Raw genomic sequence first — 16,022 nt, 5'->3', positions numbered from 1 at the left:
ATATATATATATATATATGCATATGCCTATTGGGGAGGGTGGACTCCAAGAGTTTGGGGTCAGCCCGACACCACCGTGAGACTGTTTCTCTTCAGAACCAAACAGATGAGAGTGCATAGATGTTCCACAGAATGCTAAATATACCCGAGGAAGGGTAAAGCCACAACTATAATAAAATGTATTATAGGAAAATAGTAAAACAAATTTAAATTTGTTATGATTTATAATATTATAGTAAATATGTAGGTATTTTATATATGCACATAATGCATACATACATATATTTCTAAATAATATACATAAACGAAACTACCAACAGAGTGAAGAGAAAACCCTCAGAATGGGAAAAAATGTTTTACCAGCTATTTCTCAGACAAAGGACTAATATCTAAAATAGACAAAGACCTCAAGAAAATCAGGTCCCCCAAATTTAAAGACCCAATCCAAAAATGGGCATCAGAAATAGATATTTCATGGATGAAGACGTACTAACAGCAAATAAATATATGAAAAAATGTTCAACTTTACTGGTCATATGAAAAATACAAATTAAAACAATGCTGAGAAGCTGGGCGTGGTGGCTCATGCCTGTAATCCCCGCACTCAGGAGGCTGAGGCAGGAGGATCTCTGTGAGTTTGAGACCAGCCTGGGCTACGTAATGAGTTCCAGGTCAGTCTCAACTACATAGTGAGACCCTGTCTCAAAAAACAAAACAAAACAAAAAAAACAATGCTGAGATTCCATTCCACTCCAGAAAGAATGGCTATGATCAAGAAATCAACCAATAACAAATGCTGGTGGGGGGAAAAAAAACTCTTCTCCACTGCCACTAGGGGTATAAACTGGTGCAATCACCATGGAAATCAACATGGAGATTCTATAAAAAACTAAAACAAGAAGTTCCATTTGACCCAGCTATTCCTGTTCTTGGTACCTTCCCAAAAGAATTAAAAGCATCGCACCACAGTGATCTATGCGCACCCATATTTATAGCAGCACAATTTCTTAACAGCTAAATCTTGGAAACAGCCCAATTGCCCATCAAGACACACATGTTTAAATATTGCATTGTTTCTCGTGTGTGAGAAGCCAAAACAGTAAATAAGGACCAAAATGGATGACAGATATTGGGAAGTAGGAAGAAAATGTTCAGATGGGAAGGGGAGCAAGGAAGGGGGAAAAAGAGAATAGAAGGAAAAAATGGAGACAAAGATTTTGTAAATAAAGAGAGGAAGAAGGGTTGAAGGGAGGGAAAGGGAATGGGGAAAAAAGAAGACTCGAGATAAATTATGTACAGGTACGAATTCCCTATGATGAATGTCAACACTATGTATATCAAAGCACATCCATAAAATTCATAAAAATATACATACGAGGCACTATATAATGTGTGAAATTCTAATTCTGTTTCACACACACTCATTTCTAGCAGTCATAAAGGATCATAAATAATATGTTTGAATTTGAGTAAACACAGTTTAAAATGCCTTCTAAGGTTTAAAGAAGAATTTTTAAATGAGAGGGATAAAAATAATGGCAAAAGTATGTACACACACACACACACACACACACACACACACACACACATTCATAGAGAGGGAAAAACAAGTTATTCAGCTTTCCTGACCTGGGTGAGTTACCCAGCCTCTTTGAGGCTCAGTTTCTCATTACTAAAATAACAGTTTGTGCTACACAAGTTAGTAGTACCTGTTCTTCAAAGTGGAGCACTCTTAAAGAAAAAAATAATATAATAACCTTAAGAGACTCTGAAAAATACATCTAGTAAGATTAATTAAACATTCTTGAGTTTTAAACTCTCTTAGACAAATAAAAAAAGACAATTCCTAGATTAACATGAAAATACTTTCTAATTTAAAATCCAAGGGTTTTTTTATTGTTATTGTTAATTTGCTTTAGTTTTCTAAGTCTCGCTATATAGTGCAGGCTGACTTTGAACGGACTATGTAGCCCAGGCTGGCCTCAAACTTGTGGCGATTGACCTGCCTCAGACTTCTAAGTGTTAGGATTATAGGCATGTGTCACTATGCCCACTTCAAAGCTATTTTTCATGGCACAACATTAGAGGCATTTTCTTTAAAAGCAGAGATAAACTATATTATCAGTTACCACTTTTACTGTAGGATTTTACTACATTATAATCATTTTGAAATATTTTCCCAATGCAATAAAATGTGATAGTGCCAAGAGATAAAACTCCTGGAAAGGTTATGCATAAAATTGAGCATCAACAGAATAGGTTAATATAAAATATATGAATAAAAACCAACAGATAAAGCAAATTATGTTAATTTCCTCTATTGATTTGAAGACAAATAAATAAAAGTTCCTACTTATTTAGAATTTTAATGCTGGAAGAAATCTTACATAGGTACCATGTGTGTAAGATGCTCAGTAAATACCTTTTGAACACATAAATGAATTATAAAATAGTCTCACTTTATAGTTAATTAAGCAGGGTCTAGAAAGATTAAGTGACCTAAATAAGATCGCTTTTAAGGAAAATGGATTTTTCTTCATGTATGAGACTTAGGGTGCAAAACACATCATGGAAGAAAGGATTTTATTCAGCAAATAGGCCTGAGAGATTGGAGATTTGAGGAGAAAAAAAACAAATGTAGAAACATTGTATAGCATTGTCAATTAAAATCCATATAGTTTTAAAAGACTTAAATTAAAAAAACCAAAAAAACAATGACAAAACAAACTAGAAAAACCCGAAAAAGAACCTACACAGATTTCTAGAAGGAAATATAGGTGAAGGTTCCTACCTATCTCTATTGAGAAGGGACTAGAGATAAAAGCAGTGGAAGAATCATGAAAGGCCTAGGGATTTGATCACATAAAATGTTTAAAAACGGTTTTACTTTGGAAAATAATATAGGCCAAATTAAAAGGGAAACAACTTTATTTATGCAATAAATAAAGACATAAGACAAATGTCCTTTAAGCATTCGGATGATTTGACAAGAAAAACAAAAGGATAAATGAGCAAAAGACAGGACAGCATCCGTAAGGGGAAGTGCAGAACTCTTGGGGGGAAAAAAAGCTTCATTGATAATCAAAGCTTCCTAAACGAGCGTTTCCCACATACCATCAAAGAAGCAAAGTTTTGTTTATTTATAAGTGAAATGATGCAAAGCTGCCAGTTCTGTGAGGAAACAGACATTCTCATTCACTATGAGAGGAGAGAAAACTGGCACTAGTTTACTGAACAAATCTTTGGCCGTGTGCACCAGAACCTGAAAATGTTCATCAATTTTAATCCATTCCTGGGTACTGTCCCTATAATAAAGTTGCTAGGTTTAGCAAATAAAATAACAGATGTTCAGTTAAATTTGAATTGTATGTATAAAGTGAATATATTTTTAGAATAAGTCTATGCTAGGCAATATTTTGAGCATTGTGATGGCTTGTGTTTAGATGTCCCCCCAAAGCCTCATGTAAATGAGGTGGAGCTTCTTCAGAGGTGGCTGAATGTTCAGTGATTGATTCATGGTGCAATGCTAGGCCAGAGGGCACTAGAATTAAGGCTGTGAATGCTACCCTCAGTAAGTAATCTGCATAAGATAAAAGGGGCAGAGAGGTGCTGTTGAGGGTCCCTCCCCATGCCTTGTGGCTTTTGCTATGTTCCACAGCCACGAACTGTTGTCTCTGACTGAAGCCTCTACAAACTGTGCACTCAATAGCCCTCTTCCCCTTTAACTTTGGGTGTTGGGTATTCCGTCTCAGCAGTGAGAGAAAAGTAACCAAGACAAGCATCCTTATGCTAAAAATTTATTCATTGTTTATTTGAAATTCAAATTTAGAGGGATATCTTATATTTCATCTGGCAACTCTTGCCTGTGGAAATAATGTAAAAGCGGCAAAGATTGATGCACAATCTTTGTCACAATCCCATTTTTAATAACAAAAATATTGAAAGGAAAAGGAAAATAAATCATACAATGTCTGTTCTCAGTTGACAATGAAATGAAATAGATATCAATAACAGAAAGATAGTTGGAAAATTTCCAAATACTTGGAGATTAAACATCACGCTTGCAAATAAGCATGTGTCAAAGAGAAATCTCAAGAGAAATTAAACAATACTTTGAACTAAAGGAAAATGGAAACATAACTTATCAAAATTTGTGGAATGAAATTAACTGATTTTTTGAAAAAACACATTCAGGCAAAACTCACATATAAGAAGAAACAGATAAACTGAATAGGCCTATAAATATTCAATAAATTGAATCAATAATTAACAACCTCCCCAAAGAGAAGAAACAAGATCCATACGAGTTCTTTTTATTTTTTTTTTTTTTTTTTTTTTTTTTTTTGTAAATTGTACCAACTATTTTAGGAAGAAATCATACCAGTTCTCTACAGTCTTTTTTTCTGGAGTCAGACGTGCTACCGTTGCTTTTTTTTTGCAGATGACACGATTATCTATGTAGAAAATCCAAAGAGTCAACAAAAAAATTCCTGAAACTCATAAGCAATTAATTGATTACAAGAGGGCTGCAGGAAACAAGACTAATACAAAATTTTCAACTGCTTTTCTATATACCAGTGATGAATAAGTGGTACTTGGAATTCAATCCTTTAGCACAGGGCTAGTATATAGTGCACAAGCAACACATAGTAAGTGTGATTATAGTCATTATTATCATTACTGTAGCTTTCTGCACATCTTTTATCTGAACTGTGTCTTGAGCTTCCTAGCCTCTGTTCTCTTCTCAAATCTCCTTCCAAATAGCACCCAGGATGAGCTCATTAGAATGGAAATACAACCATTATCAGTATCCAACTTAAAGCTTTTCGGGAATCATTCATTGCCTACAGTGTAGTCTATCAACACAATAGATGAAGTCCCAAAGTTCAATCCTGCCTACATTTCCCATCATATCTCTCCCCATTTCAATTTTATGGCCAGAGACATAAACTCTGTAGGAGTCCCACTTTGCCCATTGTGAGTACTTGTCGTCCTAATACACACACATCATGTTGTAGCTCACTGTTACTCAATGCTACTCCTTTCATCCCTGAAGTTGCTTAATCTTGGAAGACTCCAATCCACCCTTGGGGAACTCTTCTTCTTCTTCTTCACTAACAATTAGCTGGTCACCTCCCCCAACAGCCAGCCAGCCTCCCTCCCCTAGGAAGGCCACCATCCTTGGACTTATGATATTGTATTTTAAGAATCTGCTTTTGTGCCTATTAGTCCTGTCAGAGCATACTCTTCTCAAACTAGGAATTTTAAAATCCCCAATGTCTTGAAAGGTTCCTAGCTCTCAGAAAGTGCACAATAAATACTGTTGCATGAACTACCTCATACTGGCATTGTGCTAGGCACTTTATACAGTGGATGTGTGAAAAGCAGCTACTAGGATGCCCATTAAATAGATTAAGAAACTCAGGCTCAGAAAGATTTAGGTTATTGTTCAAGGTCAAAGTGCCGATTTCCAGATTATTCTGAAAGTTCCTGGAAAGGGGTCCATTCTGGGACATGTCAGGCAGGAAGCTGGGCAGACCTAATTCAGGGATGTGCTTGCGGAAAGTACTAGGGGAATCATGGCTGGACACTTCCAAAGCCATGAAACCTGGCTCTGTCCACCTCCCTCTCAGGCCTTGTGGAGGCCAATCAAAAGAGCCCTCTCAGTCTCCACCTTCCTCAATGTCTCTGGGGCACTGTGCTGTTCTCTGTCTTTCTCTCAAGCCACTTCCTCTCTCTGGCTCTTCCTCCTTCTAATTTCATTCAAACGTAGAGACACTCGAACCGCCTCTCCGTTTCTGTGGCTGACACCCTCCTTCGGATCTCAGTACTTCTCCCAGTCTTGTGGCAGAGATAACCACTGATAGCTGTCAGTAGCTGTAATAAAATACCTGAAATGATCAACTCACAAGGAGAAAAGGGCTGTTTGGGCTCATGGTTTTAGAAGTTTCAGTTCCAGTCTGCTTGGCCCTCTGCCTCTGGTCCTGTAGCAAGACAGCACATCAGCGCAGGAGTGTATGGTGCGGCGAAGCTGCTCACCTCATGCTGGTTGAGAAGTGTGTGTGGCGGGGGGTTCCCCCCTGTTATGCTTTAGATCTAAACTGTCCCACAAAGGTCTCATGTGTTCAGAGGTGGGGCTTTTGGAATGTGATTGGATCATAGGAGTGCTCTACTCATCAGTGAATTAATCATACTCATCCCTTGATGAGTTCATAGCTCAATGTGCTGTTAAGAGGCAGGGCTTGGTTGTAAACATGGTGGCATTGGCGGAAAGGTGTATTCTCGTCCTTGGCCCTTCCCTTTTCTCTCTGCTTCCCGCTGACTTGGTTTGAACAGCTCTCCTCCGCTTTGCCATTCTGCCAGAAGGTTCTGCCATGTTGCTTCTGCCTTGGAGCCAGCCATCCCTGGACTGAACCCTCGGGAACAGTGAGATAATCTCTCCTCTTTTAATTTGGGGGTATTGGGTATTTTGTTCCAGTAATGGGAAAGGAACAAATGCAGTCCCAACATCTCCTTCAAGGGCCTGCACCCCAAATGACCTACTTCCTCCAACTTGGTTCCTACTCTTAGAGATTCCCCCACCCCAGAAGCACCATGGGTTGGTGAAACCTTCAACACACACAGGCCTTCTGGAGACACTCATGATCTAAACTAGTAATCACTACAGTGTGTGACTGAATCTTGGCCTATGGAACTCCTGGCTTATTAAGATCTCCTGTGCTGGGCTGAGGATTTAGCTCAGTGGCACCACACCTGCCTTGCAAGTGCAAGGTCCTGAGTTCCATCCCCAGGAAAAAAAACAAAAACAAAAACAAACAGAAAGATCTCTGTGAGATCTGGGACTTTCTTGTGACAGATGGATAGATGTGAATTCCAGGGTAACCTCCAAGGCCACGTGTTGAAGACTGAAGAGCCCTTCTAACTCAGGATCCTTGAACCATCCAGGAGCACAGGCTCCCTTGACCTGTGTTATTAGTTTTAGGTGAGTAAGAAGTAAACTTCCTCTGTGTTATGTTACTGAGATTTGGGGTCTGCTATGGTGGCTAACCTTGCCTTCCCTCACTCAGAGCCCCCACTGACCTCCCCCAAAGGAAGCTATCACTATACCTATTGCCCAGTGAACCTTCCTTAAATTTACCTGAGTTGTGTAGATAGCGTTCTCCCCACTTGCGTGGCTCTCCTTTATCAAAAGACTCAAGGACATACTTTTGGCAGAGGTATGTGACCTCAAGGGCCAAGCTCCTACCTTCCACTTACTTTCACAATCTTGTACCCTTGTCCAGTCTGGGTACTTACAGTTCCCCAAGTGCATCCTGCGCACTCTGTCTCATCTTCTTATTTTTTCTCCGTCTATGTCTGCGTCCTTTAAGATCCAGGTCAAATCCTTCCTTATTTAAGATGAACTTTCCGGGTCCTCCAGCATACGGAATGGTTCCTCTGAGGGCTCGTAGCCCTCTGTTTGGAGGCAAATGGCTGCCGTCAGTTTTGGCACTGCTCTGCAATGACATGCAAGCTTGCGCAGCCCTCTCCCGATTGATTCAGCTCCCTGAGCATAATCTTGGGCCTTACCTGTCCCTTCCTAGGCCAGACAGATCCCTTCCCTACTGCCTAGCAGACCTCAAGCTTTCTTCATTGAGCATGAGGCCGGGGGACTGCAGAGTGTCTACAGCCAGCTCATCCATCTCGCTCCCCAGCACACCCAGAGGGCTGAACGTGTGACCTTTTCCATCTGTGGATTCCTCCCCGCCTTCCTCTCTTCCTCTCTCTCTCTCTCTCTCTCTCTCTCTCTCTCTCTCTCTCTCTCTCTCTCTCTCTCTCTCTCTCTCTCTCTTGCTTTTATTCCCCTCTCCTTAAACATAAGGTCCTGGCGCTTGCTGAGAGGCCTGGCCTGGGTGGAAGTTGGCTGCTCAGTTATATTTAGGCCAGCAGAGACATCAATCTAAGGCGCTTTAAAAATAAAAAGTCCTGTTTCAGCTGGCTTCCCAAGCACGTCCCCACCCACTGCTAACAAGAAGCTCATTCGCCTCCCGCGGGCCCCCAGTCTCGATTACAGACCCTTCACGTGGCGCACACATGTGGGAGTGAGGATGTCAGCTCACAGTCACCCTCCCTGCCCAGTTCGGGGGATCGCTCTCCTCGCCCAGGTCTTCCTTCGCGGGGCCTTCCCTCTCCTTCCCGTCCCAGAGGATATGGAGACTTCTCTGAGGCCGCTTCCCTCCCCGCACTATCTCATCTGTTGCCGGAGAAGAGAGCGCCTCCTCCAGAGTTCCTGGGCCGCACCTTCTCATTCCTGCAAAGGTCAAGATGAGATGCAAACAGGGACAAAAGCAAAGTCGGAAGCGGAAAGTGGGGCTCAAGGCTGTGCTAGGACGAATGTGCTCCCGGTGGGGAGACTGTGTGTGCAAGTGTGTGTGTGTAACACGCCGAGGAGGCCTGAGAAGAGGCACATGTGAGGCTGGGGCCAACCCTTTCTACTCGGCTTCCACAACCCTGGTTCTTTTCCATCCCACTGATGAAACACTTCTTTATGTCTTATCCACATCCTGTCTTGACTACCACAATTGTCTCCTTGCTGGGCCCACATGTCCCTCATCACCAATGGGATCCAAATGTTGCTGACAAAATAATCTCACTGCCTTTGTGCCGCAATCACATTCTTCCACTTTGCAAATTCTTCTCTGTCTCCCCACTACCAGGGGAGTTGCACACACAGAGATCACCATTTCTCTCTTGCTTCTGCACCTGTCCCCTGCCTTGCTGCCTTCTCAACAGCTTGTTCTTGTCCTCTCTTCCAGGCCAGCTCGATCCGCCTGGCACCACCTCCTGGCGCTTTTGCCTCAGCCAGCAAATGTGCAGGAAGAGTGACAAACATCTTCTGGGCTCTGGAGTGGCAGTGAGAACCAAAGCTGAGGACGGTCAGTCAACATGAGCAAGTGTAACGGGGTACCAAGGATTAGCGGTGATCAGAAGACAAAGAGAGAGAGGGTCCGGTGAGCAGCGCCTACAGAGGGAGGTCTGGGAAGGTCCTCTCTGAGGAGGCTGAAATGACCCCTCACCATTCTTTCACTTGGGGCTTAGGACTCTTGTCCCCTCCTTTTCTTTTATTATGTTTATCTGGATTGTAGAGTCAGGGAGCCACTGAGCACAACTCTGCTTCAACAGGAGACGGGTTATATTACCAACTCATAACTCACTAAGAGTCTAGGAGTGGTGCAGCCTGTGATCCTGTCACTCTGGGAAGCTGAGGCAGGAGGATTGTAATTTCAAACCCAGCCTGAGTGACTTAGTGAGACCCTGTCTCAAAATTTAAAAAAATTAATACAAAGGATGGGGTTGTAGCTCAGTGGGAAGGTTCAACTTTCAGTACTGAAGAAAAAAAGAAAGGAGGAAAGAGAAAGAAAGACTCACTCTCTAGGGTTAGAAAAAACCTAGTGCACGGTACACACACAGATCCTAAACCTCTAACTCAACGCCTTTTCATTTCCCTGTCCAAAACCTGAACAGTCACTTAGTATGGTGTCGGCTGAGTGCCCTGCCTGGGAGTCTGGTCAGTCTGAGCTGCAGCTCCCCTTCCTGAAACAGGGAGCATCCACTGGCAGCAGTGACTGGCAGCGGTGAGCCCCAGCCGACGCTGTGCACGCACACAGCAGCAGAGCCCACGGTGTGGACGCTTCGTGAGGATGGGCACAATCTTTGCTTTTTAACAGCTGAAGGAAACAAGCCCCCAGAGATGGACAGACACTTCAATGAATAATTTCATTGCCAGGTGAAGTAGCTAACATTAAGTAAGGAGCAGTAAAAAATGCTACCATTTTAAAAAGTAAGTGTGTGTGTGTGTGTGTGTGTGTGTGTGTGTGTGTGTGCTTTCTTCCCTGGGAGAAGGGCAAGGAGGGGTAGCAAGATGAAGCCCACATCTTAGTTTGGACTGGGAACAATGCTGTGAGTTGTGCATCTTTGCACAGGGGCTGTCTCTGGCTGCCACCCTAGGGAATGGCCACTTCATCCACACGGTGCCTTCATCCCAGGTTTCCCAGTTTTACACCTCACATCGACCCTACCCCATTCCATAGCTGTCAGACACTCCAGATATTGAAGATTTAGTGTGAAAACAAATGTGAGATATCTCCCAAGTCATTTTTGTATTGGTTATAGGTTGAAATGATACTTTGGGGTTAAAGAAAAGGTATTACTATATTAATTATAGTAAACAAATGTGACAAGTAATAATGAGTTACAAATAGAATGTACTCTTAAAGTTAATTTCACTTGTTTATGTTTACCTTTTTAATGTGACCATTAGAAAATTCTGCCAGGTGTGGTGGCGCATGTCTGTAGTCCCAGCATGCGGGAGGCTGAGGCAGGAGGATCGCCATGAGTTTGTGACTAGCCTGGGCTGCATGGTGAGTTCCAGGCCAGCCCAAACTATACAGGGAGAACCTGTCTTAAAAACCCCCCAAACAACAAAACAAAACAAAACAAAAACCCAAGAAAATTTCAAATTGCATGTGTAGTTTGTATTTGTGTTACATTTTTAATGGAAAATTGCTGGCTTGGTATTAGATCCTCGGTTTTTAAGACATTGTTCAAAGTAGTTCCTTTCTGTTCAGTGGAGATCTTTAGAAACCCCTCTGCTACGTTAAGCAGGTAGAATGGGGTTAACCGGTCAAGAGGGGAGGGAGCGCTCTAGGGAAAGAAAGAGGTGGAGGTGCAGGGGGAGGGGACTGGGAGAGTGGGAGGAGTCCTACCCCTTAGCAGAGCCTTGTCTGGCTCATCTCTGATTGGATCAGATCGCCCATTCATCTGAAATTGCGGGGAGGCCCCCATTCAATCACCCTAAGTGGAATCTGATCCTTATCTTGGGATAAACATTCCAAATGGAAGGTGAGTGCTGGGAGATAAGGGAGATAAGGAAACCATATGGCCCTGTCACCAGGCTCCCGGGGTCTTATTCCTGGAAGGATTAATGAGTCTGAAGGGAATCCTTAGAGCTCTGTTTCTTGGGGAGGCAGAAACACCAAGCCCCACCTAACAAGCATGGAGGACTAGAACTCAGACCCTGGTCCACCTCTCTGTCCTTCTCTGGGCTCTCTCCCTCTCCCTGTGTCCATCTCTTTCTACACCAAAGCCCTTAGGCCCCTGATCTCAGCATCCCAGACCTGAATGGGACTGGATCTCTGCCCACATTGATGCAGTAATTTCTAGAGACCCCCCGTCTCCATCACAACCCTTTCAGTGGCTGACCAGTTGTGGCCACCAAGGTGTGTATACAGTGGAGAGGTGTTTCCTGGGCAGACTGTGTGTGTGTGTGTGTGTGTGTGTGTGTGTGGTTCTCGTGGGCTTTTGGGGACCAGGAACCACATGGTGGGTTAAGAATCCCAGGCTCAGGAGAGGGCAGGTAATATGGGTCCCAGAGAAATGGACTGGAACTGGGGTGTGGGTAGAGAAGTTGGGCTTTGGAGAGCGTTCTCTCCTCCTCCTGGCACCACTGTACCACACAGCCGTTCTGACCCACAACTAGAGATGGGGGGAGGTGTTAAGTTTAGGTGCAAAGGGGATGCTCTGAACACAAGGGCAGCTTCAGGATGGTCTAATAGTAATCACGGGTCATAATCACACAAAGAATAACCCGCAGGGATTGAGCACTCACTTTATGTCCATGCTTGATTGTCTTGTGGAATCCACACTAGCTCTATGAAGTAGGTGTTATGTTACCAACGAGAAAACTCAGGCTCAGAGAGGCTAAGTAACTTGTCCAAAGTTGCACAGATACTAAGAGCTGAAGCCAGGAGTCAAACCCAAGAGGCTGAGCCTTGGAACTCCAGGTTTTGGCCAACGCTCAGTTTTTTCCATCAGCCTTCAACAGCTTTGGTCAGTGACAAGCAGTCAGAAGAGAGTTGCCCAGGCTCTCTGGCCCACATTTCAGACAGCCGCAGTGTAACGTGGGCAGCTGAGAGTGGCTGCCAACCAAGCAGCCGGAGCTGGGTTCTCACACCTCCCTTGCTGGAACAACCCAAACTCGCTGTGGTCCAAACAGCCCTGGCCAGGAACAGGCCACGCCCGCCCTTGACCCCAGCGCTGTCACATCTTAGGAGAGGTGGGAACAACTGGGGTGGGGGTGGGGGCCCTACCGAGTTCCAGCCCAGGCTTCCCTGCCTTTCAGGCTTTTCTGGGCTCTAAGCACATCTAAACATTTGGAGAAAAACCAGAAAGCAAACAATGGACGCTTGTGGGCGAGAGAACAGGGCTGCCTTCCCCCTGGGACTCGAGCCCTGTTCATAGACTGCCCCAGCTGCACTCTCACGGTTGGGATGTCACCAAAGCCCCGCTGAATTACAGCCTTGTCTTCGCTGGAGGGAGGCCGGCTACTGGCTCCTCTTCTGTATCACTGGGGGAATGCAGATGTTGGTAGGGGAACTGGGGCCGGTCAGCGGGAAGGCATGTTTTCCTGCCTGAATTTTGGGAAATCACACAAGAAAGGTATCTGAGCCCTGGCACTGTAGCTCTGCCAAGCCACTCCCTGATGGACATGTCCTGATCAGAGCTGTTTGCCCCACAGGAAAAGCATCAGCTTTCTATCAAGTGGACTCTGGGTACAGCCCCAGAGAGCTTGAAGGGTCCACAGGGCCTGGAGGGTAAGTGGCGCTAACTTGTGCTGAGAGCCGCTGCACCTGGAGACCATGGCTCGGGCACCCTCAAACGGGCCCACCCGTTGCTGGGCAGGGTGGAGTGGGCAGTGGGCCAGTGGTGGGCGCCTCTGAACTGGCTTCTTTGGGCAATTTTTTTCTCATTGTCAAAGCCAGGGAAAGGCAGGGGAAGGGTGCGCTAAGTCAAGCAAACGCTGGTGACTACAGGGGTGCAACACGGAGCTCTGGTGCGAGGGCTGGAGCAGTGGAGCCAAGGCAATGGCCAGTTGGGCTGAGCACCCTGCTACGGAGCTCCTCGTCTCCATCCTCAGGAACCACGACAGCCATGAGGGGCGCCCCGTCTGGACGGCCACCCTGGAAAAGGTCACAGTGTTTCTGACGGGGCTGCTCACACATCACACTGTGATCCCAGGCTGCACTTACTTGGCCACCTGCCCACCCCGAGAAATGAGTGCTCTGGCGCAGAGAGCACATCTGGGTTGTTTTGCTGAGGAGAGTGGGGAGAACTCAGTGAGAGCCTGAGGTTGAAGGAATCAGCACAAGCATTACTAAAAAAACCACCCAGGGGTTGTGAAGGGCAGTGTAGCAGCTGGGACTGAAGACTCTAGAGTGGGGGGGTGAGAAGACCCCCAGAGAGGGGACCTTGAGGCAAAGAGAGAGGGATTCAGAAACAAAAGGTTCAGTTTCCACAGAGTGAAAACAGGAGTTTTTAGCTTCTAAGAAGTGCAAAATGGCTGTGCTAAGTATAACCTGGAAGAACAGGTCCAAAGGCATAGATCTGTAGTGTGTGCTTAAGGGTTCTTTCAGAGATTCGACCACTCCCTTCTGCCCTAAGAAAATCAAGGGCTACTGAGGGGAGCTGGGAATGAAAGCATGGCCCCACCCAAGAGCAGGGAAGAACAGCAAGGAGCTGGTGCCTGATATGCTTCGTCTCTTTGGTTTCTGCGGATCAAACCTAGGGCTTCATGCTAAGCAAACTCTGTGCCACTGAACTGTGTCCTCAACCATATTCTTTGCTCCGCATCCTCGGGGGATTGAACCCAGGGATTTCACACTGAGCTATAATCCCAGTCCTCCTTTTCAAAAGTTATTATTTTTATTTTGAGACAGGGTCTAAGTTACCAAGTTTCCCAGGCTGGCCCAGAAACTGCAATCTTCCTGCCTCAGCCTCCTAGATTGCTGGGATTACAAGCATGTGCTGCCATGCTTGGCTTTTTGACTCATGATTTTCTATAAGTTGAACACATGGGCTGTGACAACCTGGTGGTGTGAGGGCCTCTCGAGTCATGTTCCACACCTTGCAGCACATTCAAGAAAGGCCTTGTCCCTGGCCTTGGTGCTGTGGTGAGCGCCTCCCTTTGAACCTGACGGCCCAGCATCCTAACATACAAGAGGTAAGCAGAGCACTTGCATGCTAGAAGGGAAGGTTCTCTTCCTAGGAAGCTAAATAATATTATAACTGTATTTTCTTGACTTCCAGTCTCACAGTATCTCAGCAGTCAGGCCGAGAAAAATTTACGAAATCAATGCAGCTTTGAAATTGAGGGACTATGTAAGTACCTAATTATACCTGTCTTTCAGACAAAATCTTTGACCGTATATGTCCTGAATTTCATATGTGCTTTCTTTGTGTATTTCTTTCTCTCACAATTGAACATGCAGTTGCCTGGCTTAAATCCAGTGAACATTTGATTGAGGATAAATATTCCCCACTTTCAGCACGCCTAATGATTTCCATCTTCGTCTCAATTATATTGGGTTTCAGAGACCTGCCCTTCTTATCACTAGCATCAGCACTTCATTTTTCCATTCCCACTAATTCTTACTAAATAATAAGGTCAAAATGTAAGAAAGTATTCAAATACTAGCACAAACACTACCCAGCAGTCAAAAGGTGTCACTGCTGACATGGAACTGCTGGCCAGCTGGCTGTTACCTTGCGACGGCTTGATTTGCTGCTGTTTTACCCACCAAACTAGGAGAGCTTGAAACCAGGGTGTGGTCCAGAGTTTGGGGTGGTGGTGCCGTATATCAAGGTAAAAGGTATAAAACAGAAGAGTGCGTCAAGGGCAGAGGCACCGGCTGCAGGTCATCTGGAAAGATCGCACTCCCTGAAGCTTGGTGAGGCCGCTCTCCAAGCTGTGCGTGTCATCGCAGGCATTATCACAAACTTCCCAGCATCCCTGAATCGGGAGGTGCATGAGCAGGAAGGGTACTGCTGCATCAGCCATCCTGGTTCACAGCTGGGGAGCCTGCACACTCGTCAGAGGAGCAGTGGAGTTCTAGGCAGCATGCCCCATACGGTATGTTTTCTTCTAGGCTGATCGGCTGCAGGGGGATAGGAGGCAGCCTGTTATCTTCTCATGAGATAGGGGGCTTACAGCCAACAGAGTGGTGAAAGGACACTTACTATTGCTTGAAGAAATTCCTCAGGAGGCCCAAGCGTGCCTAGAAACAGACACCCAGGAGCTCTCGGCCTCTTAGCAACCCTGGCAGCAGCACCTACTTATGTCTCTAGGCGTGGGGGGAGTTCTAGGCGTACTGAGGAGAGACCCTTTCTTCATGGGCACCCTGAATGCCAAGAGCCTTTCCTTAAAACATATGTGGGAAAAGCTGTGTGAGGAAGTGTTGGGTGGAAACCCGGCGTTGCACTCCATGACTAACTGGCACGTTGGCAGGGATGGAATGAGATAGATAGATGGATTGTAGGCTTAAGAGCCTGAGCCTTTAGGATGGTCTCGGCTGGACTTTCTAAGTGGCTCCGGACAAGTTCCCTCATGTGCAAAATGAGAGGATCGACTGATCTAAGACCTATCAATCAGCTCTAATGCTCAAGGTATTACAATATTTGAAATGTGAAAGACATAGTGTATGATTTAAATGATCTTGGAAGATATTTGTACTCTTTGCAGCTGGAAAATATATCTGATTCCAGGATTTATAACAAACAGAGGGAAGACTTTGGGGCTTCTATTCAGGCCTAGAACAGGCAGGCATAAGGACACTACAAAGCCATTTGCTTCTGAATCAAATCTTCCCAGGCAATTCCTCCCCTTTTACCTTCAGGGGTTGAAGTATTTACTGTAAAGTTCTTTTCACGATGCTGAGGGGTATGTAGGCTTTGTTCACAAGACAGGATATGAAAACCCTCCTTTTAATTAAATTTAAGATCAAGCACATTTTTCAGAATTGCCAAGGCCCACATTTTGTTTTGCTTTGAGTTTCCAAGACCTAGTCTGAAAAGAGTTTGTTTTCTACGTGGGTTTCGTGATTCCTATTTGCAAGCCTCCCGGGAGACAATGCAAGAACGTCTCCGCCGCCTGCCGCAGGAAGCCAAACACCTGAGCTGGGAAGGAAACCTACCTGCAACTCAGAAGAG

General features: G+C 44.9%; 1 protein-coding gene and 1 long non-coding RNA gene across 3 annotated transcripts in view; one reads left to right on the top strand and one right to left on the bottom strand.

Moving 5' to 3' along the window:
- The window catches only part of Rad51b (RAD51 paralog B), a 756,475-nt gene that overhangs the window by 22,623 nt on the left and 717,830 nt on the right, over positions 1-16,022 (bottom strand). The gene's annotated exons all lie outside the window — the stretch shown is intronic.
- LOC104877051 overlaps positions 13,791-16,022 on the top strand; it is an 8,301-nt gene continuing 6,069 nt past the window's right edge. Inside the window, exons 1-2 of the long non-coding RNA XR_784496.2 lie at positions 13,791-14,037; positions 14,124-14,195. This is a non-coding gene — a long non-coding RNA (uncharacterized LOC104877051). The remainder of the gene's footprint in view (positions 14,038-14,123; positions 14,196-16,022) is intronic.

The sequence above is a fragment of the Fukomys damarensis genome, unplaced genomic scaffold, assembly GCF_012274545.1.
Source record: "Fukomys damarensis isolate Sample0158 unplaced genomic scaffold, DMR_v1.0_HiC HiC_scaffold_21, whole genome shotgun sequence".
In the NCBI taxonomy this organism is placed as follows: Eukaryota; Metazoa; Chordata; class Mammalia; order Rodentia; family Bathyergidae; genus Fukomys; species Fukomys damarensis.
Note: the sequence above shows the minus strand (reverse complement) of the source record. Positions and strands in the feature narration are given on the sequence as shown.